We start from the raw sequence: 13,156 nt of genomic DNA, 5'->3' as shown, positions 1-13,156 counted from the left end.
AAGCCCATTGGAAAGCTTTTGACGAGCTCTTTCATTTGGAATCCATTGTCAAATACTTTTGAGATGATTATTTTTTTCACCCTTTTATGACCTTTGGTCCCAATTTGACCATTTTGACCAGTCATAATTTTTACACTTGAACTCCAATTTTGATCGTTTGAGTTATGTTGGAGTAAAAATTGTGAACACTTGTAATGATGTTGATTCTTGGAGCATTAGGGACATTTTACTTTTCATTAATTTTTATCCCCTAGATCAAATAGGACCAACACCCTTTGCTTTGGTATATGAAGCAAATGTTGTGCTTCCTATTAAGGTTGAGATTCCTACTTTGGGGATCTCTTTGAAAGGCCTCATTAATGATGATGATTACAAAATATCTCAGCTTCAAGAGCTAAAATTGCTATATGAATGTCAACAAGTGGCATATGATCATCTCAGAGCTTATCAATAGAAAATTTCTAAAAGCTACAACATGAAAGTCAAACCATGTGACTTCCAAGTGGGTGACCTCATTTTGTGGGAAAACCCTAAGAATCAATAGCAATGGATACAAGAAGGGAAGTTTGAACCTAACTAGCTTGGTCCATACATAGTTACCGTAGTGTTTGGATCTAGTGCTTATCAACTTTCGACAACTGAGGGAGAATCACTCAAATAGCCAATCAAAACCCTTCAGCTGAAGTGATTCTATAGTTGACATTCTTTTGAATTTTTCTATACATACATAAATGTCTGAAAAAAATCTATTATCTTGGTAAAAACCTATAAATAGGCACCTTGGTAATACCAAAAAAATTTGAAATAGTAAAAAATCCAAAAATAAATAAATAAATTCACAAATCCAAAGAATATGGAAAAATTGAAAAATTGAAAAATGAGAAAAGTTCCATTGATGTAAACCTGGCAAAGAGGCATCGTGGTAGAAAAACTAGAATATCTACCAAGAAGGTAAAAACTTGGTAAATAGGTGCCTCTTGTGTCAAATGCTATATCTTGTGATGCATATTCTAGCTCTTGTATAGTTTCTTTCTTGCTTTAGTTTTTTTTCTTTCATGCATGCATCCATGGATTGAATCTATTCATAGTCTTGGGGGAAAAACCCTTTAGTGTCATAGAAGATCTCTTAAGCTTCAGTCACCAATTGTCCTAACTACATATATCTAATGTTGCTTACTTTACTATTGTGATTCCTCTCAATGAAGATCTCTTTCATGTCTATCACCAATTTTTCTAAGTCATATCTATCTATTATTGCTTACTTTATTATTAATGTTCCTCTCAAAAAAGATATCTTTTGTGTTAATCACCAGTTCTCCTAACTATGTCTATCTATTATTGCTTACTTTACTATTGAGATTCCTCTCAATGAGGATCTCTTTTGCATTAGTCACCAATTGTTCTAAGTTGTGTCTTTCTACTATCACTTAGTTTCCTACTAAGATTCTTCTCAAATGATGATTTCTCTCTAATGTCAATCACCAGTTGTCCTAGCTAAGTTTGTCTACTATTGTCCTCCTACTGAAGAGATTTTCTTACATAAATTTTCTAAACATCGACACTTGACATCAATCTTATAATACTAACACTAAAATGGAAACATTGACACTATTTGAGTTATGTTGAGCTTTAATTCTTTTTCTTTTTCTTTTTCTTTATGATTACCCTTTGAGCAACTTAAGGATGCCTCTTTTGACTAGAGAAGTGAGGACTTGGGGAATTATCTTTTCTTTTCTTTCTGCTTGTTGGTTTTGTTCCAATGATTTGAAGCATACATATAAAATGGGTGTCCACTATAAGATCCTCTGTCTTGTATTGGATGGCCATGTCTACCTCAAATCATTTTATATGAATAATTTAGTGAGGTTGGTTCTTCTCCTTGACCATTTAAGTGAATTCTCTATGCTATAGTGTAATATGAATACTCATCCTGCTAAGTGAACATATGGGTCACTGCGAGTATACTTCACACATTTCTTAGGTTATGAATACACAAATCATTGTAGACAGAATCTTTATTGAATACTTAGCATAAGAAGGATCTCTCATGTATCTAGTGTGTTTTCACATATCATAGCATTTATGCTATGATGCTTATGTTTTCTTGCTATATTAAAAGGGACAAGTGTTCTAGTCATTTTGGCTTATTATGCCTTAATGCTTATAGTTAACCCCAAAAAAACTAAGACCCACGTCATATTTATATTCTCATTATTTCAATGTCAGTGTGAATTGTATGGCATTTGTGGGTCTAACTAAACACTCAGTGATGATAATTTTATGAGTTCAATAACCAGATGTAGGGATACATCTAGCATACAGTTGCATCTCATACTTCACTTGCATAAGAGTATATAAGAGTACATTTTGATTACTACTCTACTTGTATCTTTTGACATGAGAGGTCATTGTTTTCTTTAAAATATCATGTTTCTTCTTGACTACACAAGTTTTTTGATCCTTGGTTAATTCTTTTGAATTTCATGGAATACATGTCATTAACAACAAAATTGAAGCCTACATGAGATGCTATTTTATTTACATCTAACATTTCATATACATTTTTTAATATCTCATTAATCATATATCCATAATGTCATCTACACTACATTCATACATCATATCAATTTGCATTCATCATAATCATATCACTAACATCTCCTATATGAACAACTATAATAGAAAGAGTGACACATGCAAAGGTACTCAAATCAAAAGATCTAACCTATACATATCTCTACAAAGTAATCAAAATGTACATCAATACAAAAAAATGTATGCTACTCAAGCTTTGTTGATCTCAAAATGATACAAAATGATGTTGATACATCCAAAATACATCTTTTAATGCCTACCCATAGTTTTATTTTCCATGTTGTATTGTTAGATTCTTTTAGGCCAATTTTTTTATTATGTTTTATGACTAGTAGTACTTGGTTATGTGATTTGATTAGATGTATTTCATATTCAATTGATATATGTGTTGAGTTACTTAGTTATTTCATGTGTTCATGATTATTCTTTTGATGATGATATATGTATGTTCACATAGTGATTTTAGTTATTTCATGATGATAGATGAATGATTTATATGTATTTTTCTATAGTTACTTACCCCATACTTGCATGTGCATGGTGTACTTGTATGTTTTACTATATGTTTGACATTTCTGATGTGGTTGAGGGAGGGAGTCATAGTCACCTACTAGTCAAGATCTACACAATGCACTACTCCCTACCATTTCTTGTTTAGTTTATATTATACGTATATGTAAATGCTCAATTTTTTTGCTGATTACAGGCATCAAGCATCAACTTCCCTGAATTTCTAGGATGAGCATGCCCTATCAGAGTATCTCAATGGTAAAAGTGGGGAGATAATTCTTGGTCCAACCCTAACCTAATCCAATTGTCTTAGAAAGTAGGACAAGTACCTGAGTTGTTTACCCATCTAAATTCATGATTTTGACCCTAGAGTTTAATTTAGTATTTTGTACCTTTTTATGGGTTGTCCTACTTAGTCTTGTGGGTCTAGTGTGAATTTTAGTTATAATTAAATCAAAATAAAAGAATATTTTATTATTTAATTTAATGAAATTTTTATGTAGAAAATTCAATATTTAATTATATTTAATTAATTGATAAATTAATTAAATAAAATAATTAAATTTAAAGATTTAGTTAAAGTTCTAATTTTGGTGTAATCATATTTATTTAATTTAATTAGACATCCTTAAAGCATATGATAAGGTCGATTGGAGATTTCTATGTAAAATGATGGAAGCCTTTGGATTCTCTAAATAATGGATTAATTTGATCTTTAGCTATATATCCACTCCAAAAATTTCAATTCTAGTAAATGGGTCACTAGAAGGATATTTTGGTATATCTAGAGGAGTTAGAAAAGGGGACCAAATCTCTCCTTTCCTCTTCATTATCATGGTTGAAGCCCTAAGAAGATCTATTAGTAAAGCAAAGGAGGACTCTTGTATCAAAGGAGTTAAGGTCATAGATGGTATTCATAGCATAACCCACCAATAATTTGCAAATGATAACATTCTCCCTAGGAAAAGTCCCCTTGAATAAGATAGGAACTTTAAGATCATTATTGATACCTACTCAAGATCATTTGGACAAGTTGTTAATGCAGATAAATTAGAAATCAATTTCTTAAACACTTCAAAAAAAAAATGGAAAATAAAATCTACAAACTCATGGGATATAGGATAGGTACCTTTACCTATTAATATTTGGGAATACATATAGATAAAGGATCCAAAGGAAAAAAAAATTGGCAATCAATAGAACAAAAGATGAAGGAAAATATGAGCAATTGGAAAGGGAAATAGCTCACAAAAGTTGGAAGAACAACTAAGATTAAATTGGTTTTGTCAATAGTACCGACTTATCAATTGTCTTTTCTTCCCCTTCCTAAAGGGATCAAAAATTTCCTAGATAAAATAATGAGAGGTTTCTTTTAGAATGGTCTAGAAGAAAAGAAGAAACTTTTCTTAATTAAATGGGATTCAATCTATAGGCCTAAGAAGTTTGAAGGTTTAGGTGTCAAAAATTTGAGTTGGCAAAATGAGGCTTTAGGAGCCAAATTAGTTTGGAGGATGTTTAAGGAAAGAGATAGAAAATGGGAATAGATTTTATATAAAAAATACCTCACCCCATTGGATCCTCTATCATGTTTTCTCTCTTTAGACCACCCAAAATGATCTAACATTTTGAACTTTATGATGAACTATAAACCATTAATTTCTTAGAATCTTACCTAGGACATAGGAAATGGAAGGAACACTCTATTTTGGGAAGACTCTTGGGATGGACTTCCATCCCTAGACTCTCTCTCCCTACTAGAATAGATCAAATATACTTTGATTGACACCTGGGGCACCAAGGTGATAGACTATCTTATTTTTAACACCAACATCAACTTGAATAAAATTGAATGGAAATTTATTTCTAAAACAGGTCTATCTTCAGAAGAGAAGAAGGCTTATAATCATTTCATCAATTCTAAAAAGTGTATAAGTAAGGGAAGGGAGGATAAACTTATTTGCATCAAAGGATGGATCATTTAACATCAAGAAAGGACATGAAGTCTTTGTAAATTCTCAGAGGTGGAAAGAAATTAATCTTCTACTCAATCTTTGTTGGGATCCAACATGTCTTCCAAAAGCTAGGCATTCCCTATGGTCTATTTTTTTTTAAAGGATTTTGGCGACTGATAGGTTTACAAAAATGGGATTTGAAGGATCAAAATTTTTTTTTTAATGTAAACATAGCATTGAAAACCACGATCATGTGTTGTTTGAATGTGATTATGCTAGGACATGTTGGAACTAGCTCATGGAGAAATTTAATAGGAAAATAGCAAGTAATCTCAATATTGAGGACCATCTCAATAGTTGGCCATGTGAAAATTGTAAGGATTTCTATGAAAGCTTATGGAAAATTAGCCCCTCCATTCTAATTTGGGAAATTTGGAAAGAAAGGAACATACATATTTTTCAAGATTTAGAAATGGACACTAAAACCCTACTAAATAAAGTGGAAGGTAGTATTACTAAAAATACTAATCAAGTTCTATGTAGAAGTCCTAAAGAGAAAGGATCATACTCCTCTTGGGATGTTGAGATGAAAAAAAATTGGTGTAATCTCATCAAGCCCCCTTTAATTTACCTCACCGCTAAAAAAGTTGCTAGATTTACATGTAAGTGACAACCCCCACCCCTCCCCCCGCCCCCAAATAACTGGTGGAAGGTGAATTTTAATGAAGCAACAAAAGGAAATCCAAGGCCAGTAGCTATAGGGTGTATTATACATGTAGTTAATGAGGAATGTATAGGAAAATGTTCCAAATTCATAGGAATAGAATCTAATAATATGGTAGAATTGGAAGCATTAAAAGAAGGATTAATTTTATGCAAAGAATTAGGAGGGGAAAACATCATAATAGAAGGGGACTCTCAAATCATATTAAATGTGGCTAGGAAAAGGTCCACACCTAATTGGAGGCTTAATGCAACATTAGAAGAAGTTATTCCTCTTTTAGATAGCTTCAAAAAGATATGACTTCAACACATCTATAAGGAAGGAAATGATTTAGTAGATGAATTATCTAAACAAGGTTCAAATGGGAACAATCTTGTTTATGTGAAATCACAAAAAAAGAACAAAAATCTAAGAAACCCTATTTAGTAGAAAAATAATCAATCAATTAAGGAAATTTAAGAACCAACATAACAAAGTAACTGAAGAAAATAAATTTAAAAATTAAGAAAATAACCCAAAATAGAAACATTAAGAAAGATAAATAAATAGTTAAGAAATCTTTTTCTAATCACACTCATATTAGAATTTTGAATTCAACTAAGTAATAGCAAATCTAGGTAAGGTAAACCCCTTAGCCCAATCCTATAATTAGTGAGAACAAAAAACCCCTTTTTAATTAATAAAATTAATTTTATCATTCCAAATTTATAAACTTAAACATAAATCTCACCAAATCAGAAAAATTTACCCACATCTCTCTAGTAGTATGAAAAATAGAAACTACCTCCTAGCACCTTACTTCTCTTGGTTTAATTCAATCTTAGAAACTAAATCCAAATTGAGATTAGCCCCAACATAAAAATATAAAATATAAAATCAACTTCATCATATCTTCTAACGTTATAATTCCTTTTAGCACCTACTCAAAGACTCTTAATATCTACACTGACACCTCTCCTCTTTTCATCATTTTGTTGAGCTACCTATAATTCCTCTTTTAGTAATAGTTTTCCCTATTGGATATGCCTTTAAACCTATTCATCAATTGTTTTAATCATCCCCGAAAAATTCTCCTATTAACTCATATTTATCTTAATTTCTAAAATTAGAGTCTCATTTGATAAGTTTAAGGGCCTTGTATTCTCTCTAATGGGTAAGCCCTCAAGTTCAAAGTCCCTTCCCCACCACACCTGCCCCCCCCCCATGTGTCATCTCTAGACAAACTGAGAATTTTTTTGTCATCCTTAAGATATCCTCTTATTAAGGCTCGTACTTAGCTTCGATGTCTCTTGGTTTCTATCTTCCTCCTCAAACCTTTCACTTTCTCTCTTCGTCTTTCAAAAAATTTGGCCTTCTATTTCCTCTCTTCTCCCATGGCTTTGTAACCTATAAATCATCCCTCTTCTCTAATTCATTCATTATTCCACCTCCCTAGAAAAATGGACACAATCATCAAGTTGAGAAGCACAATAACTCAAATTGGTTTCAAAATTCCAATAATTGGAGAGATGATTAGGGAGATGTTACTCTCCTCACACTTCCTTGTAGTGAGGATAGTATATCATATTTTGGGCAAAGAATTCATTCACAATTCTGGTAGATACAAAGTACTATCTAGCATTTCCTCTATTTTTTAGACCTTGTCCATTTAATGGAGTGTGATAAACATAGTATAAATCTCCTCTATAGGAGACTATTCAAGGCTGAATTTTTAGACAATCTGGAGTTAGTGATAGAGAACATCTCAGAGGATTGGTTGGTACCTAAGCCAAAGCATTATTTATCCAATCTCAACAATCAAAATGGTATGCCACTCTTTCCCATAGTGGTGATTGCTAACATAAAATGGTTTAGGAGGTGGAAATCCACCATCTGAAGAATTTTAACTTTCATATGAATTTTCATCACATAAAATCTATACACATCAACAATTAGATTAAAGAATTCATGATTGATGATCTAATGAGCAGTTGGGAAAATATAGATAACTTCAATTTGGAGCATAGAACCCTAAACAACCCTTATGACATTGTCAAAAATTCAAGTGTATCATTGGAATAAAGATATAGATAGACAAATATTTGTTCTTTCTACTATAATTTTCCTTGAATTAATGAATGTCTTAGTCCTTTTATTCTCCTATTTTCCTTCCTTAATGAATATGTGTATTGTTTGATCACTTAACTTTCAATAGATAAAACTTAATTATTTTCTAGGAAATAACTATTAATTCAAAACTCTCAAGTACTCAAGATTTATACTTGGTTAGTAGAAAAGTTACTTTATCACTTATTCATCAATAGTGATTAAGAAATAACTCTCAGATCAATCTTATTTAAACTATAAATTAGTATCTTGAGAAGCAAACTAAAGTCAAAAACAAATTTAAAAGTTAAATTTTAATAAAAAATTATTAAACAAATGCAATCCAAAAATAAAGATCAAACAAAAAACACTTACAATAATTAATCAAGCTATCAAATCATGAGAGAATAAGCAGATTTTTAAACCTCTATCTGCAAATCAAATTAATAAAATGTAATAATAATTAATTATCTCATTAAAATGTCAAAAGGAATAAAGAAAGTTAAAATTAGAAAAATAATGAGAGGTTCTCAAGGTCTTAAGAATGGAAAAGCAAATTAAATCAAAATCTCTATAAATGAACACAATGGAAAATAAAAAAGGAAATATCTCCTTTAAATTAAAATCCTTCGACTTTTAACATCTAGTAATTATTAAATCCTCTTTTAAATTAAAATTTACCCTAAAAATAATTTTTATAAATAATAATAATTTAAAAAAAAAACTTTTAGTTCATCCCTAAACATGGATAAATTGTAGTAGTAGTTTTCTTTCTTAAAATTAATAATAAAATTTAAACCTTAAGAATCTGTTATACCTCTTTAAAGGTAAAATGGATTTCTAAAATATACTCAACTCCTTGTTCAAATTTTGAAATAAATTATGAAGAAACCAACTCACAATAACATCAATAAGCACAAGAAAATGGAGCCTTAAAACTTATTTAATTAAAAGTACATAATCCAAAAAAGCTAAGAACTACCAATAAGTAGGTTCAAGTTTTGACCCCCGAGTGAAACCTTGTATTAGACCCATTTAGATATTGTTACAACCGAACTCAAATGAACTCAAAATCTGACAATAAATTACTAAAATGGCAGCCTTGATTATGATCTAAAATTTATTTCAAAGGAATTGTCTTTCAAATTTAAGATTTAGGACACACTAATGATACTAACGATTGAAAGTAAGTGTTAAGACTTGATAGAAAAAAGAACACATGATGATACAAGGAATAAAGGTGATGAAAGAGGCATCCCCAAGTAGGAGCCTGTGTTTAGACCAAGATAAATACAAGATAAAATAAAGGATATATTGAATAAATGTAAACTAGGGTATGCCCCTTTCAAATTGTATTTCTGTATAGGACATTTGTCCCGGGCAAGATTGGAGAGTTTCTTCTTTGTTCTTCCCTACTAGTGCACATTTGAACGAAGGCCCAAAACTCTATATGTAATCTTCCTTGTTTTTCTATATTAAAGATAATCAAACAACATTGATCAGAAAAAAAAACACTAAATAATATTATTAGTTAAATTAATAAATGTCTTACTAAAAACATCTTGTGAGTTAATAAGAGAGAGAAAGGAATTTATTTAATAAAGTTATTTTAATTAAGTTGCAAAAAGGTTGCACATGAAAATTAAAATATAATAAAATAATAAAAGAAAAAGGATTTTGTGTGATTGCAAAATCGAAGCCCTAATTTGGGGAAAAACTCTTTATTAGGAAATTAGAGTTCATTTCTCAATACAGAGATTTAGAGGAGCCAATTTATGAGAAGAAGGTTTTCAAAAGAAGGGGAATTTTTTACAAGCTCTTTGCGTTTATTATTTTAGCATCAATTCCAAGTAGGATATTGTGGGTTTTGCACAGTAGCTTTCGCTCTTGAATTCTTTATCTTATTTGTGTCTGAGTGAATTTGTTTTTAGAAATTTTGATTGGGTTGAAACGCTTGTAAATTTTATTATTTTTTGTTTCAAGATCATTTGTATATGAATTGTGAATTAGAAACCCTCATTTTGTTGATTTTATGGAATTGTATTATAATCGAGTAGGGTTTGAAAAAAGAAATCAAGATTGTTTTATATAGATTCGTTTGGGAAATCTTTATATGTATGTGTGTGTGTGTGTGTGTGTGTGTGTATCACATTAATTGGTAATTACTATGATAATTATAAATTTATATATATAATATAAATGGAAATCGTAATTATTGAGGGCAGGGTTGGTTTTTAATTGTTTTGTTTTTAATATACAAAAAATAATAACATTTTAATAACTTGGTGGGAGGCACGCCACCATCCCCACCTCCCCTTCCCTTTTTCCTTCCTTGACAATGATTTTAAATGAAGGCCTACGCAACAGTACTATTGTGGTAGCAAACTGTTGCAACAACTGTGTGTATAGGTTGGTAGGCCTTTCAAAATATTTTTTGATTTGTGTTTTTTTATAAAGTTTTTTTTTAAAAAGAGGTATTTTAAATGTAATTAAATTTTATAAATTTTATAAATATTTAAATATAGTTTTAGATTGTTATTAATTAATTTAATTAATATTAAATATTATTAAATAAATTTAAATTATTTTTTATCATAATATTGATTAATGATTATGGTTATTAATAACTTTGTATTATTTTATTAATAATTTGATAATTATTATTTTAATATTTTAATAATTACTATTTACATTATTTTATAATATTTTAAGAAGGCATTAGTTCTATAGTGGTAATTGTGTAGTCTAATTTAAAAGGAAAAATGGATTCAGTTATAAGGAGAATTTTGTAAACCTTATTAAGTTCAAAAACTTATAACAAAATGTAAACTTGAACCCTGCTGTTAAATCAAAATTGTATGTTTTCAGACTAAACAAAAAAACTATGAAACTACACTGCCAGTTGTATGATTTCTTTTGTGTTGGGTTTGGGGTTGACTTAGAGAATTGACCAGTTTTGGATGTCTACTAGAGGCCCAGAGTTACTATTTTGGTGTTGTTGTAGTGCCTGCCCCTAGGTCATATTTTTGTTATCATTGACGAACTCTTTTAGGGCTAGTTTTATGTTGATGGTTAGCAACATTGTTTTGAGACTATCAAATATTGTGCTATGGATTTAGTTGATATGTGATGAGATTACTTAGACTCTACATTTTATGTATGCATGATGATTATTACATTATTTTCAATTTTTGATTAGTTAGATGGTTTATTATCACGTGTTTTCTTATGAATACTTACCCCATACTTGCATGTGTATGGTGTGTGTGTGTTTTTTCTTGGAGGCATTTTTGATGTGGTTAAGGAAGGGAGTCATAGTCACCTACTAGTCAGGATCTACACGATGCACCACTTCCTACCATTGCTTGTTTAGCTTAGTATATATTGTATGTACATGCATGGATTTTATGTAGGTTGTAGGTATTAGGTATCGACTTCCCTGAATTGCCAAGATGAGCGTACCCTATCACATTATCTCAATGGTAAGAGAGGGGAGATAAATTCTCAAGTCCAAATCTCAACCCTTTTAAGCCATTTATTCTAATTGAAAATTAGGACAAGTATCTAAGTCAGGTACCCTCTGAATACGTCAGATGATGTAATTCATGATATTAACCCTTTTGGTTTGATTTTGTATGTGTTTTGCTATAGTGGGTTTTTCGTATTTTATTTTATGAGTCTGATGTATTTTCTATTAATTAAGCCTAATTAAAAGATTTAATTAATGGTTTAATTTAATGGAAAATTAATATGGTATTTTAATATTTATTTTATTTAATTAATTAATAAATTAATTAAATAAAATAATTAAATTTGAAGATAAAAGTTATAATTTTAAAGTTAGAATGTGATAATATTTATTTAAGTTGATAAATATTTTAGCAATTAAGTTTCGAAAATAAATTTAAAAGTGGAAAAGATATTAAAATTATTAAAAGATTATAGGTTGCATGATGTGTCCATGTGATTAAAATATAAATAAATTAACATAAAACAAGTGGAGTTATTAAAGTGAGTGCATAAGATTTAAAAATTAATAAATTAAATTGAAAAGCGTAAAGTGAATATTAAATTAATTAATGTGCATTATTTTTATATTTAGGAGTTTGCAAATTTTTGGGAGTTGTCATGTAGACGACATAGGAGTTTGCACTCTAATTATGTACATGTTGTCAACAACACAAGGGTTAGTGCACAAATTAAGCACATGGTATCTACAACCTTATGACTCATCTAGAAGGTTGGAAAAAGCTCGTGCTTAGTTGTCAACACCTTTTGGTTGTTTCTAGAGACATTCTAGGTGCTTCCTGAGAGTTCTTTATAAGGAGGCATGATTAGAAGCTTAGGGAGAGCATTTGGAGCATAGTTGGAGGACCGAGAATGTGGGGGAAGGAAGGAGCTTGCTCTGCAAATTTTGAGGAGAAGGGAATTAGCATCAGTATCCAGGTGCACTCGTGATTTTTGCATATTCCCCTTTTGCACACTTTCTCTTCTTGCCTTCCTCGTTTTTGCTAGATGACTGCTTAGATAATTCTTGTGATGAATGTTTAATTTAGATTTGCATGTTGATTCTCTCCTTGTGCGAAGAAATCAATAGAGAGCTCAAGTAGGATAAACCCTAGTTCCAATTAGAAAAGAAATTCATTTTAAATCGGGTTTGGGTTTGAATTGTAATAGAATCGAGGATTTGATTAGATAAGGGTTTGTATTTTAATGAAGAATTTTAAGTTAAAATTTATAGTCAAACATATTAGATAGATTAATGGGAACAAATATTTTATAAGAAAGTTCTTAAAATTAGAAGTCCTTTTTAGATTATGTATATGCCTCATTTTAAAATATACATATTTGTACAAATCTGAATACTTGTATGTATGTATGTATGTATATACATAAATATATATACATACATACATATATATATATATATATATATATATATATATATATATATATATATATATATATATATATATATATATATACACATATATATCTATTTATTTAAAAATGATGTTGTCATATCACAAAAGAAAAATGTTTAATGAAATTCCATTATATATATATATATATATATATATATATATATATATATATATATATATATATATATATATATATATATATATATATATATATATATATATATATATATATATATATATATATATATATATATTTGTATAAGATCGCAGTGGAGTTATATATTTATAAATTTTGAATTGTATGTGGAAAACGTTTATTGAAAAATGTTTAAAATATATATATATTGAAGTGCATTCAGAAAATG

This window comes from Cupressus sempervirens, chromosome 7 (assembly GCF_028749045.1).
Source record: "Cupressus sempervirens isolate cs-2001-9-10 chromosome 7, ASM2874904v1, whole genome shotgun sequence".
Classification (NCBI taxonomy): domain Eukaryota; kingdom Viridiplantae; phylum Streptophyta; class Pinopsida; order Cupressales; family Cupressaceae; genus Cupressus; species Cupressus sempervirens.
The sequence above is the reverse complement of the archived record's forward strand: the minus strand, read 5'-3'. Positions refer to the sequence as shown.